Source organism: Poecile atricapillus, chromosome 1, assembly GCF_030490865.1.
Source record: "Poecile atricapillus isolate bPoeAtr1 chromosome 1, bPoeAtr1.hap1, whole genome shotgun sequence".
NCBI lineage: Eukaryota > Metazoa > Chordata > Aves > Passeriformes > Paridae > Poecile > Poecile atricapillus.
In genome coordinates this window covers 96483152-96496647 of record NC_081249.1, presented here as the reverse complement: position 1 = coordinate 96496647, position 13496 = coordinate 96483152, and positions in this window count along the sequence as shown.

The following is a 13496-nucleotide window of genomic DNA, read 5'->3' as shown; positions in this document are numbered from 1 at the left end:
CATGAGATTCACATTTTCAGTGGTTGAAAAGCCATGTAAAACTACCTTTATTTCTCCTGAAAATATCTCTAGACTAACTAAAAAACATTCCATGCAATCAGAATACATCTACATCCTTGTAATGCAATCTGCTCTAGGTATAAGTGTCAGAAGGAGTTATAAGGTGAGCAATTATAACTGAGCTCCACATAGCCAGTGGCATAAGTACAAAAAATATGCAAGACTACAGGGGTTTAGAGTGAAGGGAGAAATATATTGTTTTTATTAAAACGCATTAGGATCTCATTTGTCTAATTCCCAGTTTAATGATGCAGCCTCTTGGCAGAAAAATAGCTTTGCCATTAGTTAACTTGATTGTGTTGAGGGGGGACTTTTTTTTGTAAACAGAAAAGCTTTCACATCAAATTGATTTTTTTCTCTATTCAAATGAACAAACAGAAGGATCTTTTTTGAGGATGTATTTTTACTGGGGAGAGACACTTTTGTCCATTCCGTTTTGGGGAAAGATTTTGTGGAATGGATCATCACTAATCTAAGTTACTTCTAATTGTGGCAGCCTGTTTTCACAAAATTATTCCTGAGTGAAATGTAATTTCAATGGAAATGCCTCATTTATTCCTATTGATTTGAAAAACAGCCAGGAGATCATTGTCCTGAACCTTTTGCAAATTTGTTACTTTACATAGCAGTAAGTTATTGATGTAAATAGCCTCAATATTAACCAACTAAAAAGTTAACTCTAGGAATATCTATTAAGCATTATTTGACCAAAAAAAAGAAAATAATTAAGTTAGGAGAGTCAAGATATTATATACTTATCTCTTCCTTTTTTAATTTCTCCATAAACTATTTAATACATTATTTCTCTATTTTGTTATGTTTAAGAGGAGCAAGTCCTAGAAACCAGTTTTTATCTAAAAATCAAGAAACTGATCTGAAACTATCAATAGAGGTTTATAGATTCATCTTGACTCTGGGTTTGAAGAAGCAGGGAAGGAATAATGATTATGAGAGAAATAAAGGAAGAAAATTGGGTAGTGGAGAGAAAGGTGAGAGGATGGGGTGGAAATGCAGAGAGTAGTGTGAGCAGCTAAGGAACTTTACCAAATCAGAGGCAGAAGATGGAGGTAAGCAAGCAATGTGAGCAAAACTAGTATTCCAAGCCACAGACACACACACTGCCACCACCCCTACACCCTGTTCCAAGGAGGAGTTAACTTGCTGTGACTTTACAGCATTTCTCACATTTTGAATTATCAGTCAGGGCTAAATTTCTGCACCATTTAACTCATTACAAACTCAGTTTTGCAAACTCACTCATTGGAAAATCTTCATATTTTCACATGTTTAGTTAGATACAAAGGAGCAGAGATGAGATTAAAATTCCCATGAAGCAAATGTTTTTGCAAGATACAGCTGTTCGGAAGCACGACCCATTGTGGAGCTTCTTATCAAGCTGTTACAAGAAGTAGGTCACTGCAGCTTCAGCTATTCAAATGTCACTCTTTCCTTCCTAGAATCAGTCACTACTAGGTCTTGGCTAATAAAAGGCAAATCTCCAGCAAGGGGAAAAAAAAAAACAACAAAAAAAAACAGAGAGAAGCAATTTCCTACAACAGCAATGGCAACTCATGAGATGGTACTGACTTTGCTGACTTTTGCTCAGTATCTGCTGACAGAAATTGTTGTAAGAAGTCAAAGGAATGTAACTGGCAAGACATCTATCTTCAAATTACACTTCTGAGTTTCTCATAGATCATTTAATGTGGAGGGAGTTTTGTTGGTTTGAGTAACCTATCCCTAAGACGTTTTTTTCCCTTTTCCTTGTACAATACCCTCTGCGTTTATTCCTAGGCATAGATTGACATCATCTTGAGGCTTTTTGTTCTCCTTTACTTCACCCCCCCACCATCTCACAAATAAAACAATACCATTCTCTAGTGCAGAGAGGGAGGTTGCTCCCTGCTTTGTGGTGATATTAACAAGTCTCTGCACCCAGTTTCCCTCATGCCATTCTCACACAGGACACCCAGAATATGAGAAAAATGTGAAATGCAATAGACTCATGTGTGTTATCCACTGCCTTTCTAGCTAGGGCGGACTAACATCAGAAACCAAACCAAAGCAGAGATTATTATCCAAGGTCCCTGAGGCTCTCTGCTTATGTTCTGAGGAGCTCAGGGTTTAGCAGTTACTTACTCAGTGTAGTGCAGTGATGAGTCCCGAGAATTTCTTTGTTAAAACCATACCTGGTACAGGGTACTCAACTTTCTGCAAGTTGATGCTCTGTGTTAGGGCAGTAACACTTTTCTTTATCGGCTAAAACTTCATCACTGTTCTGCTTTAAGTTTCTGCTCACTCTGGAGGCGCTCTACAACACACTACAGACTTGCAGGTTAAAGAGACCAAAGGCAATGTAGTTGGGCCTGAAATCAATAAATGTGAGAGGGGATAACAACAAATGCTCTTCTGTCCTTTCCATGTTATCACTGCTCAGCAATAAAGTATCTTCCCTGTTTCCTATAAAGCTGAGGGATCTTGGGTGCTTAGTAAATAGTTTGAAAAATCAGGCCAGTGGCAAGCAAGACTGCTTAAATCTGATCTATAAACAGTTAACTGAACTTTTTAATGAATACAGAAGTGCTGCCATTTTAAAATGTAAGAACTTTCTTTAACTTTTTTGATACCTTCACACATCCTGAGCTCCAAGAAAATAAATCAGAGAAAAGCAGAAGAGGTACTTACAGGAATTCAATCCGAAGCAGAATGGCCAAAAAACTCCTGATCTACAAGGCTTCCAGCAGTTTTGGTTTTAACCTGTGGCACAGAAACAACCTTGAAACAACCAAGCTAATGGTGGTGCTGCATCCTGCTTACACTCAGGTAGGATGTCTTGCCTGAAAATCTGTGGCCATGCCTGAGTTCCAGAAGAGGGATGTTGGGAAGATCCACCTGCTTCACTGTGGAACAAGCACAGGACTTTGCCTTGGCCAACAGGGGTATTGAAGTCTGAAATTACAGCCTTTAAATCCATCCATGCAGATGAGAGTGCAGAGCACTGCTTGGGCCTCACTGCCCTGGAACATCCTCAGTGCCACACAGACCTTTTCTGTGCTGTACCATTCATTTACTGCCCCTCCCTGCCTGCAAGCAGAGGGGAGCCAAACCCTGAGGATTCTGACTAGGGGGTCACAGAAGAAAAGTTGGGTGTTTTTTAATTTTCCTGTCACTTACTGGTACTTGACAATTATTCTCAACAACTCCAGCTCCAGCAGGGGCTTTCCTGCCTTTCCCCAGAGCCAGGGAATCCCGACCTTGAAAGAAGCTTACTCCAGGGCTAATTTTGTAAAGATGTGCCTTAACATGAAGACTGTCCTGCTACAGATATAAAAGGATTTATATTGAAAACAGTGCTGTACTCTTCAAAAGTACAAACTGCTTCTTAAGTTTGTCTCTTTTTGTTCAAATCAGCACACATTTCTACAGAGAAAAAAGTTTTTAATGTAAGAGAACAAACATCTATTTTCAGCTGTCTTTTTAATTGCTCAGTCAATACTCTTGGAAAACCCAACTTATTCCTTCTTGCTTCCAAGGAGTTTATTACACATGCAAAGGTAATCTGTATGGCCTCTGTCCATGGAAAAAGCAAATAATGGTACCAGATAATGAGAAAAAACAATCTCCTCATATTGCAGTACAACATAGAGCATTATAAAAGCAAAACATATTACTGATCAGCACAAAGTCATTTTCTCTGAACTCATCTGGGTGATGTGAAATGGCCTCGTGCAGTACTGCAATGATTGACAGACATGATATAAAATATCAAGATAGATAATAGGAGCTGCAGGGCTCTGATTTCTGCCACCATTCGTGGGATGAACCAGTAGCAATAGGAAAGAGGTATTGAGCTGTCATCAGAAGCCACAGGAGAGAAGCTTCTTATCTTTCAAAAGAGGGCAAGAGATAAGGTCAAGAATTTTAGTTCATTCTATATAGGTATATAAATTCCTGGTAAATACCATATATATGCATTTTCAAATGTTGATCTTTATAATCACTATGTGCCTTCTCTCTACTGGTAAAACATGACAACTGCAAAAGAAGTATTTTTCCCAACTCCAAGCAACCCTCTGATATAGCTGGTGCTATCAGGAGTGCTTCTCTAGGCATTTCTGATCTTACATGAACATCACAGACACCACAGCATTAAGTGTACTGACCTGAATGATTCCCATTGGCTCCTCAGTAAATTTAATAACATTACCATAAACTGAGAGCAGCTGCTCATCAGTCCCTCATGCTGCCTTGACTGATTTGGAAATGTGCTAGTACAGAAACAAAACCTGATCGTATCTCTGCATCTATCACACTATTTGCTAAGTCACCAGTGTGACTCCTTAATCCCTGATCAGTAAAATAACCTTCAAAGCATGGCTGTCCAGAGCTATACTCCATCTAGCTGATGTGTCCATACAGAGAAGGTGCTGCAATACATCCCTAAAACAGCTGGGCTGGATCCAAGGAACTGGTTCAGGCTTGACACATTTTCAGTTTTCACCTGCAGAACTTCTTTTCATTCATGCTTCTTTATCTTAATTCTGCCTCCTTCCTGCTTTTTCATCACTATCTAACCCACAGTGTTAAACATTGGGATGTGCTGTGACCAAGATGCTCTACAGCATACGTAAGAGTTGTTCCAGCGTAGCAGGAGATGGGCACTCTGCACTCCAGAAAGCCAGCGGTTCTCCTCCCAGTGCTCCAAGAGGAAGTTACACCCCAAGTTGGGCATGGATTTGTGTTTTACTTATCTTTTGGTATTTATCTTCTGGTAGCTGCCCCACATCAGCTGTCTTATTCAGCCCTGAGAGCAGATGAAAGTTGCCCAAGTACCATAACCCAGTCCACAAACCACAACTTTGTATCTCAGCTTTCCTCCCAGTCACTTGCTCAAGACAGATGCTGCAATATCAATGAATAATCCTTCAACTGAGGTCTGTACAGGCTTGTCTCAACAGAATGGGACTCAAAACACTACCAGATGCCAGATCCCACTGTCAAGGAAATGAACAAGTCCCATCTAACTTAGTTAGATGTCCCCATTCTTCTTGTTTGGATATCAACCAAAACTGCACAGTACCACCATGTCCAAACAGCTTCTTGCCACCTCAAAATCTCAGCTGCCAACTGGATTTAGTTTCATTCACTATCACTCACTGGGCCTCAACATCCAGCCATTTTTTTAACCTGACAAAGAGCATTCCCATCCAAGCCATGAACAGCCAGTTCCTCCAGGAGAGCTCTGTGTCAGATGCCTTACTGGAGTCTAGACAGACAACACCTGCAGCCTTTCCCTCATCAGCAGGCCATTTTGTCATAGGAGATCAGGTTGGTCCAACAGGACTCGTGACGTCAAGAGGTCTGTTGCATGAATGTAGCAATGTCCGTCCATTTCCTCAATTTTACAGTGGCATAACTCTTCAGATGACTGAATGAATAAAATGGTAACAAATAACTTGTTTTATTAGCTCTCCTCACAACTTTCACAGTTTGTGTGTTCTTTCTACGTTACTATCCCACATTTATATTTCACAGGAAGAAAACCTGACCAGCCAAGCCATCTAGCTACAATTAAAAGCAGGTAGAGCATTCTCTATAGCCTAGGAAGACAGAGGAGAAATTTCATCCAAGATGGAAAGGTACACAGATTTTTATTTTTTTTTCAAATAAAAGCCTACCCAAAGGTTACTTTGCTAATCCTGACTTTCTTGGCTATACCTCAACAAATACTTAATCAAGAGTTATCTTGCAAAAAATCAATTGAGAAAAAAAATCAGATTGCTGTTTATTATTTTCCTCTTTGGATACTTTTTCTACTGTCCCTAGCAGCTTTTAAAAAAACAGAGAATCAGATGCACTATAACTAGAAAAGACATGTGTGTTACAGCAGAAGTCAGAGGGTAAAGGACTATTGTAACAGCGCTGAAGAAAGTTCTGAAAGATGATTATTAGGGAAAGAAAGTTTTCAGAGAGCTTCTGAGATAGGAAACCAAAATTTCAAAGGAAAGGAAACCATATACAGAAGGAAAAAATTTAGGAAAAGGAAGCATGCAGCTTACACCACAAAATTCACAGCTCTCTATAAAATACACCCATGTCACAGAATCACAGACTGGGTAAGGCTGGAAGAGATCACAATGGATCATCTGGTCCAACCTCCCTGCTCAAGCAGAGTCATCCCAGAGCACGCGGCACAGGGTTGTGTCCACATGGGTCTGGAACATTTCCAGTGACTCCACAACCTCTCTGGCCAGTCTGTTCCAATGCTCAGCCACTGCACAGTAAAGAAATTCCTCCCCATATTCAGGTGGAACTTCTGTGCTTCAGTTTCTGCCCGTTGCCTCTGGTCCCATTTTTTGGCATCACCAAGAGCCTAGATCCATCCTCCTGACACCCTTCCATAGATACTTGTAGGTACTGACAAGATCCCCATCAGCAATCTCTTCTCAAGGCCGGACAGGCCCAGCTGCCTCAGATCTTCCTCGTAAGAGAGATGTTCCAGTCCATTATTCATTTTCATTGCTCTCCACTGGACCTGCTCCAAGAACTCCATGTCTCCCTTGCCCTGAGGCAGCCAGAACTGGACACAGTACTCCAGATGTGCCTCACTAGAGCCAAGTAGAGGGGCAGGATCATCTCCCTCGACCTGCTGGCAGTGCTCTTATGCTCTTCCTAGTGTACCCATTTCAGTGTTTCTTTCAGCAATTCAAATGGGAACTCTTTGTGAGGCAGCTCTGTGAGAGGCCAGACTGTTTGTATCAGATTGAATCAGATACAGACACCATTAGCTAGTCTATTGTATATTCACAGCCTGGTAATCATAACAGGTTATTCCTCACAGAGGGAAGCTGTTTCCAGACAGCAAAACAGCAGCAAAATTCAGCTTCTCTACCTGCAGGCAGCCAACAACAAGTATGTCCGTACCTACCTTAAAAGGGATTATTGGTGGTTCCAATACACCTGGAAGCAGAACTAACCCAGTTAATCATAGAAAGAGAAACAAGAAGCAGGATGCAGGTCCCTCTCCAGCCTTCTTCCATGGCAAAACATGGAAGCAAAAAAAAAAAGCAATGAGAATGGCAAATAGCCTCTGTATCATGAGGGCAAATCTGTATGAATTGTAAGGACAAAGAGCTGAAGAGAGTGATGCCCTCTGAGAACACAAGTGTCTCACTGCTTTATTTTATTAACTCTAGAAGACCTTCATGCTGTATGTAAATCCATGTAAATCAGACTGTATCAGTCACATTTTTTTTACAACTCCAGTCCAAAATAGAGTAGACCAAAAATGCTACTGAAGCACATAGATTTTAGTTTAATTTTAATTATGAGGCAAGTGAAAAAATATTAGTAAAATGTATTGCTTTTGCTTAACATGTTTTCCTTCCTCTTAATACTAGTAGATCTTCTTTCCAGTATGACAACAGCAGCAGACCATGCTCAATATATCAAGCATCAAAATTTATTTCTTTAAGACTTACCCAGAGGAACAGTAAGTTTGACATTTACCAAAACAAGAATTCATTTTCCAGACTGTTAGCCACTGTATGCTTTCATTTCTGTAACCAGAGGTCTCCTGTGCCCTATCCCAAGTAAATGGAAATTGAAAAGGCAACAATCATCTAAGAAGTGTGTGGCTTAACCACCTGAAGGAAGGGCACTAACACTCAGAACCAGAAACACAGTGGGGGTAATGCTTATGTGTCTCTCACATGGTCTCAGCTTTGGGCTAAGCTGGGCTGGGTGCACAGAAGCAGAATTGCAGTCAAGACAGGCTGGGGCCAGGTGTGAGAGAAGGCAGGCACCCACCGAGTCAGGGAGCAGCAGGAACTGTGATCTTGGGAGAGTACAGGGGCTACAGCCTCAAGAAGCCCTAAAGCAGCAGGCAGGGTCAGAACACACATGGTGGTGGAAAACTGCACCAGGAATGATGCCAAGGATTAATGCTTTGGCTTAAGTACACTGGATGTGGGGAGAAGGTTAAGAATTAAAGTACAGAGCATGACTTCAACTTAAGCTGTCCTTCCAGCCATGTCCCACAAGAGACTGACCCAGAAGCACTGTCCAATTGGGCAATCGGCTGGTTTCATCATGCAGCCATTGTCTTTTATTTTAAACCATTTCCCTGCCTTATTCACTGGAAACTTAACTTCTTAAGTAAAGAAGATAGGGCTCAACTCAGCAGCAAACTCCTTTTCAAACATTGCTTGACACCGCTTAAAATTACCCTGGTTCACTGTTCACCCTGTACCTATCAAGCAAAACAAGGTTCCAAGGGAAATAAGCACCTTTCCAAGAAAACACACCATGCCCAAGCATAGCTCCTTAGTGCTTTACTTTGTACCACTAGCCCTCTTCAGGACTGGATTTCTGTTTTAATTTCCTGACTAAAAATAAACAGTATAACAACCTCTGCTGTGTAGAATCATCAATGTCCCTATCATACAAGATCAGCATAACATGAACCTGGAGCTGACAGTGACAATCTCTTTCAGTGGAAAGAACAATTTAGTTCCTTTTTTCTTCTTTTTTTTTAGATGGAGGAATGATTTAGTTCAGTAGGTAGTAGTCACTCTCCACCTGGATACCAGCAACAAATGGAGTACTGTGGAAGTCTACTTGAGATTGTCTTCTTTAATACTTGATCAATGATCAAGTAAGAGAGGTGACAGAGAAGACTATAGTAAAATTTTCAGATGCCACAAATTGGGATCACCACCCGATACTCTTGAGAGAGGTGCAGCCATTCAGAGGGACCTCATCAAGCTGGAGGAATGGGCTGACAGGGAAGTCATGAAATTCAACAAGTACAGCTGCAACATCCTGTATGTCCTACAACTGCAATGTCCTGTACCTGCATGTGAGTGACCCCTGCAGTGATGTAGGCTGGGGACTGACGGGTTGGGAGCAGCCCTGGTGAAAAGCAGTGGGGGATTATGGTGGATGGAAGGCTGCACAGGAGCCAGCAGTGGGTCCTGGCAGCAAGGCAGGCCAGCAGTGTCCTGGGCTGTCTGAACAGCAGCGTGGCCAGGAGATTGAGGGAAGTCATCTCCCCCCACTACTCACCACTATTTGCACAAACTAGATGTCCTATGTCTCCCCATATTTTCTGACTCCCCGCATTAGAAGGAAATCATCAATAAATTGGAAGAAGTCTAGTGGAGAACCAACAAGATAGTCAGAGGCTAGAACACCCGCTGAGGGAATGAAGAACCTAATAGGCTTAAATAATTTGAAGATTTGAAAAATAGTAAAACAATGCAACATCATAAGATATTGGCAATTTCTATTCTAAGGATTAAAATTAGGGTAGCAACTGAAACAGGACCAAACTCAAAGCATTTCCAAGTTTCACATTAGGAGTCAAGGTACAAGTCACTCACAGCTTGGGCCTGACAGACCAGAAACACTTTTATTAAGTGAAGTTAATAGCAGCTCCCAGGAAGAGGTTCCTATCTGAGCACTGTACCTGTACAGTGTTCTGCAAGCACTGATAAAAAAGCTGACAGAACTGAGAGCACCCAAGTGCCACTGAAGCAAAACACACATTGCTGCTGTAGAAGTGATCTGCACAAGAAAAGAGTAGGTGAGTGCTTAAGTTTTCAATCTGAACACCTATGGTCTTGATGTAAGCTTGGTATCAAAGCAGATTTCCCCAGGATGACACAGTCCTTCCTAGTTTATACCATGGAGCCTACATTATGCACTTACTGCTCTGGAGTGTACCAGGCCAGCCATAGATGTTTAGTTGCCCTACAGACAACACAAACATTAAAAATTCCTGCCACATAAGACATGGAATAGAGTTGCTTCTCTTCCTTGTGCCCTGCACCTTGACAGCCCATTCTGCGGGGGCTGTAACCCCCACACCTGAGGCCACAGTCCTGACACCTCCCCATCTCCCTGCCCTGCCTTCATTTGTGGAAACAAGCCCAATTATCCAGAAAGGGGCTTAGTCAGTGATTTCCCGCTAACTCACACACTTCTGCTTCTGTATTTAGTCAGTGTTCCCAGGAAGGCAAGTCTGTGTGGAGCTCAGGTGTAGCAGAACAAGCTGCTCTGCAGTCTCTGGGAGCAGCAACACAAAGCAGCAGCACAAGCACTTTGCCAGGTTACAGCACACATGAAGACTATCAATAGAGGTTATGAAGAGGTCTTCCAGGGTCGGACCTGCAGCCTGGAAGGCACCAGGACACGCTGAGGAGGCTGACTGGGAGTATCTGTCCTGACCACCCATCTCACAGTTCTGGCCATACTAATTGCAGGGCTGTGACAATATGCAACCCAGTGCTCAGGGTTTTGGGGTGAGGAAGCCCCAAGGCATCACTCCATCCTGTGGCATTGACTCAGCTGTGCAGCCCTTACATCCAGAAGCAGTGTTTGAAGTGAGATAGTGCCCAGTCTACTTACCTCCTGACATGTCACTGGCTCCAGAATGGATGCAAGCCTGTGCAGAATACACACCTGGTGTGTGTGCATGAGCCTCTGAGCCAGCCAGTATAGATCCTACACTGAATTTTTTCCCTAACAGCCATTTGCAATTAGCATTTGAATTAACAGGATCTTTACTTTTATCTATTAGAATCTGGAGAGGGGAAAACACAAATCAGGAATGTCTGCTGCATAAAGTAGCTTGTGATTGTACTGACAAGACCAGTTCATTAATTCCTGTTCATAAAGTGAAAAAAAAAGAGAATCAAAAAATCAGTTTTAAAAACCACACTAAAATGAGACCTGTCCCTCAAAACAGCTGCTGAGCAGAGAGATATTGCTACCTGATAAAAAGTAATCAAATTGTCTGAATAGAGCTTGATTCAAGCTCAGCTTGAATCAAGAGACAAGGGATTACAGCACTGAGGAGAAAACAGTCACAAGAGCAGATCCTTCTTTACCCACTCTGAAGAGTGTCTGTAATGGATATCATTCAGCCTCTGTCTTGATGAGAAATAAAGCAGACTGCTGGCAGGAACACAGGGCCTCTCCTGATTCAATCTCCAGTCCAGAAAAAGGGGTTGAAAACATGCTGAAGCAAAGCTATTTTTATGTTTTATTTATGCAAAACAAGTTTGATAAACACACTTAAGAGACCTAGAGTCTATACACAAGCAGTTCAGGATGTAAACAGGGCTTTTGATGCCTATTCAGGTGAGGATAGTCAATGTTTATAACCACCACCATCTTATGAGTTCAAAAGACTGAAGATTTCCCCTTTCAGCAGGGGATGGCAGCAAACATTTCAGCTATGGCTGAATGCTATTTTTTGGTTACAAAGACAGGAGCAGATCCTGCTTTAGCACAAAGTACTTTTCACACTGCACTCTGAAGTCCAAAAGTAGAGGTTACAAGTGCAATAGCAGCATTTGAATTATGGCTGGCCAGCACATTCCTCTGTTTACCAAAAGTGATCAATTTACCTTTTTCACAAGTCATTTAAACAACTTTTCCACCCTATACTTTCTATTTCTCTGTTCTCAAGGGTGTGCTTCCTAATTGTACACACATACTCTTTTAAAGACCAGGAAAGAGTTAATTTACTAATAACAGAAAAATTAATAAAACATTTCAAAACAGACATTATGGCAAAGAGCCATGACAGTACTGAAACCACAGGTCCAGTCTGTGCAGAGCTATTCTCTGATATGTCTTCCACATCCATCCTATCTTTTTCTTCCTGAAAGGCACAGTGGAAGGTCCAAGTGGCATTGAAATAAAAGCTGGGAGTGACCTGAGGAAGGACCAATTTGCAACACTTAGAACATTTCCTAGTTTATCACAATACTCCTGCCTATGTCTCCTCCAGATGAGGACATGAGTAATTTAAACAGGACAAGTCTGCTTCTTCTAGCACATTTGCGGAGCCTAAGAGATATCAAGAGTAAGAAATACTGTCTGCTGAATAAAGTAGGAAATGTAATTTACTTCCAGGTTCCTTAGCTAAGGCCAGTTTCTCAAATATCAACAGAATTTTTCCCAAGCACTGGTATACATAGCTCCAGTTGGAAATGCTATTTATCTCTTCCAAGGGGGAAGTCTGGGAGTGTTTTCACCCTTTTATAGGTTTCTTCAATTCTACTGGATTTAGAACTGAGCTTAAAATTTCAGTTTCTTTTTGGTCTGCTTCACAATCTGAGACACGGACCTGAGAATATTTCAACACACTGTGCTGACCTGCAGAAACTTGACCTCTGTGCAAAAAATCCATTAAAATACACATAACAGGCACACCTAAAAGAAGTCCTTGCATTATGAGAGCCACTATTCTTTTAGAAATTCTGCTTCACTTGACGCCTGCAAGATGCCCATTTTGTATCGAGCCAGAGCTCCTTCACACAAAGTGTCTTCTTAGGCCCAGTGCTCCATTTAAAACTTGATCTTTTGAGTGCCCACTACATGTAATTTATATTTTTAATCCATTCCCCATTCCCTCTCACCTGACATCCTGTCCTTCAAAAAGCAGGGTAACCTTCACGCACATCATTCAACTTCTGCCTAACCTGTTACTTGAAACTTGTGAGGTCACAAATTATGGAATCCACATGTTCCTTAATACCTATATTATTTCTTTCAAACAAGCCAGGATGGGGATGTTTTTTACAAATTCAGTCAGACTTCACCTTCCCAGAAATATTTTTCCAGCCTGGCTCATGTTTTCAGCTCCCCTACAATTCATAAATCATTCCCAAGTCAGAACTGTAAATGGATAAGCCTCAGTTTAGGCATCATTTTCCACCTGTGGCTCTCCATGTTTCTTTACCAAGGAGGAACTCATATTTATCTCTTTTAATGAATGATGAAGACAAATACATTCACAATCCATAGTGAACTCAGTAATGACTCCCACAGATGGCTGTTGGGACTCTGTCACTAATTTTAGGGGGATCACCCTTTGATACCTAGCAATTTCCACATGAGGAAAAGTCATACAGGTATCTTACCTGGTTCTTCAAAAAAACAAACCAGTCCAGAAGTTTTAAAAAATAGAAGAATAACATTCTCAATATTACATTACTGAGTAGCAACTCCATTTCTTGTAATAGGTAACCCAAGCCTTTAAAAAATGTGGTCAACAAGAGTTTGTTAATTACATTTCCTTATAGAAAAGCAACAAACTGTCTTCCAGAAACACAGAGAAATCAAACAGGACAAGAATGATATCATATCAGCAACTTTTTTTTTTTTTACTTCCAACACCATTGGCCTTCTTTTCCTGTGGTCTTAACCAAACTGCATGGGATTTGTGTTAGAAAAGGGGTCTCTCCCTCTCTCTAGCAGACATAAGCCTGACATTTTTTAATGGTTGGTAAGTTAAAATGGACATATTCACATTAGAAAGTATTTTAGGAAGTACTGAAGATAACAATTAACTGCTGAAACAACTTTCTGAGGATGATAATGGCTGTCTCTATCACTGGAAACTTTCAGCTAAAGCTGCTCCT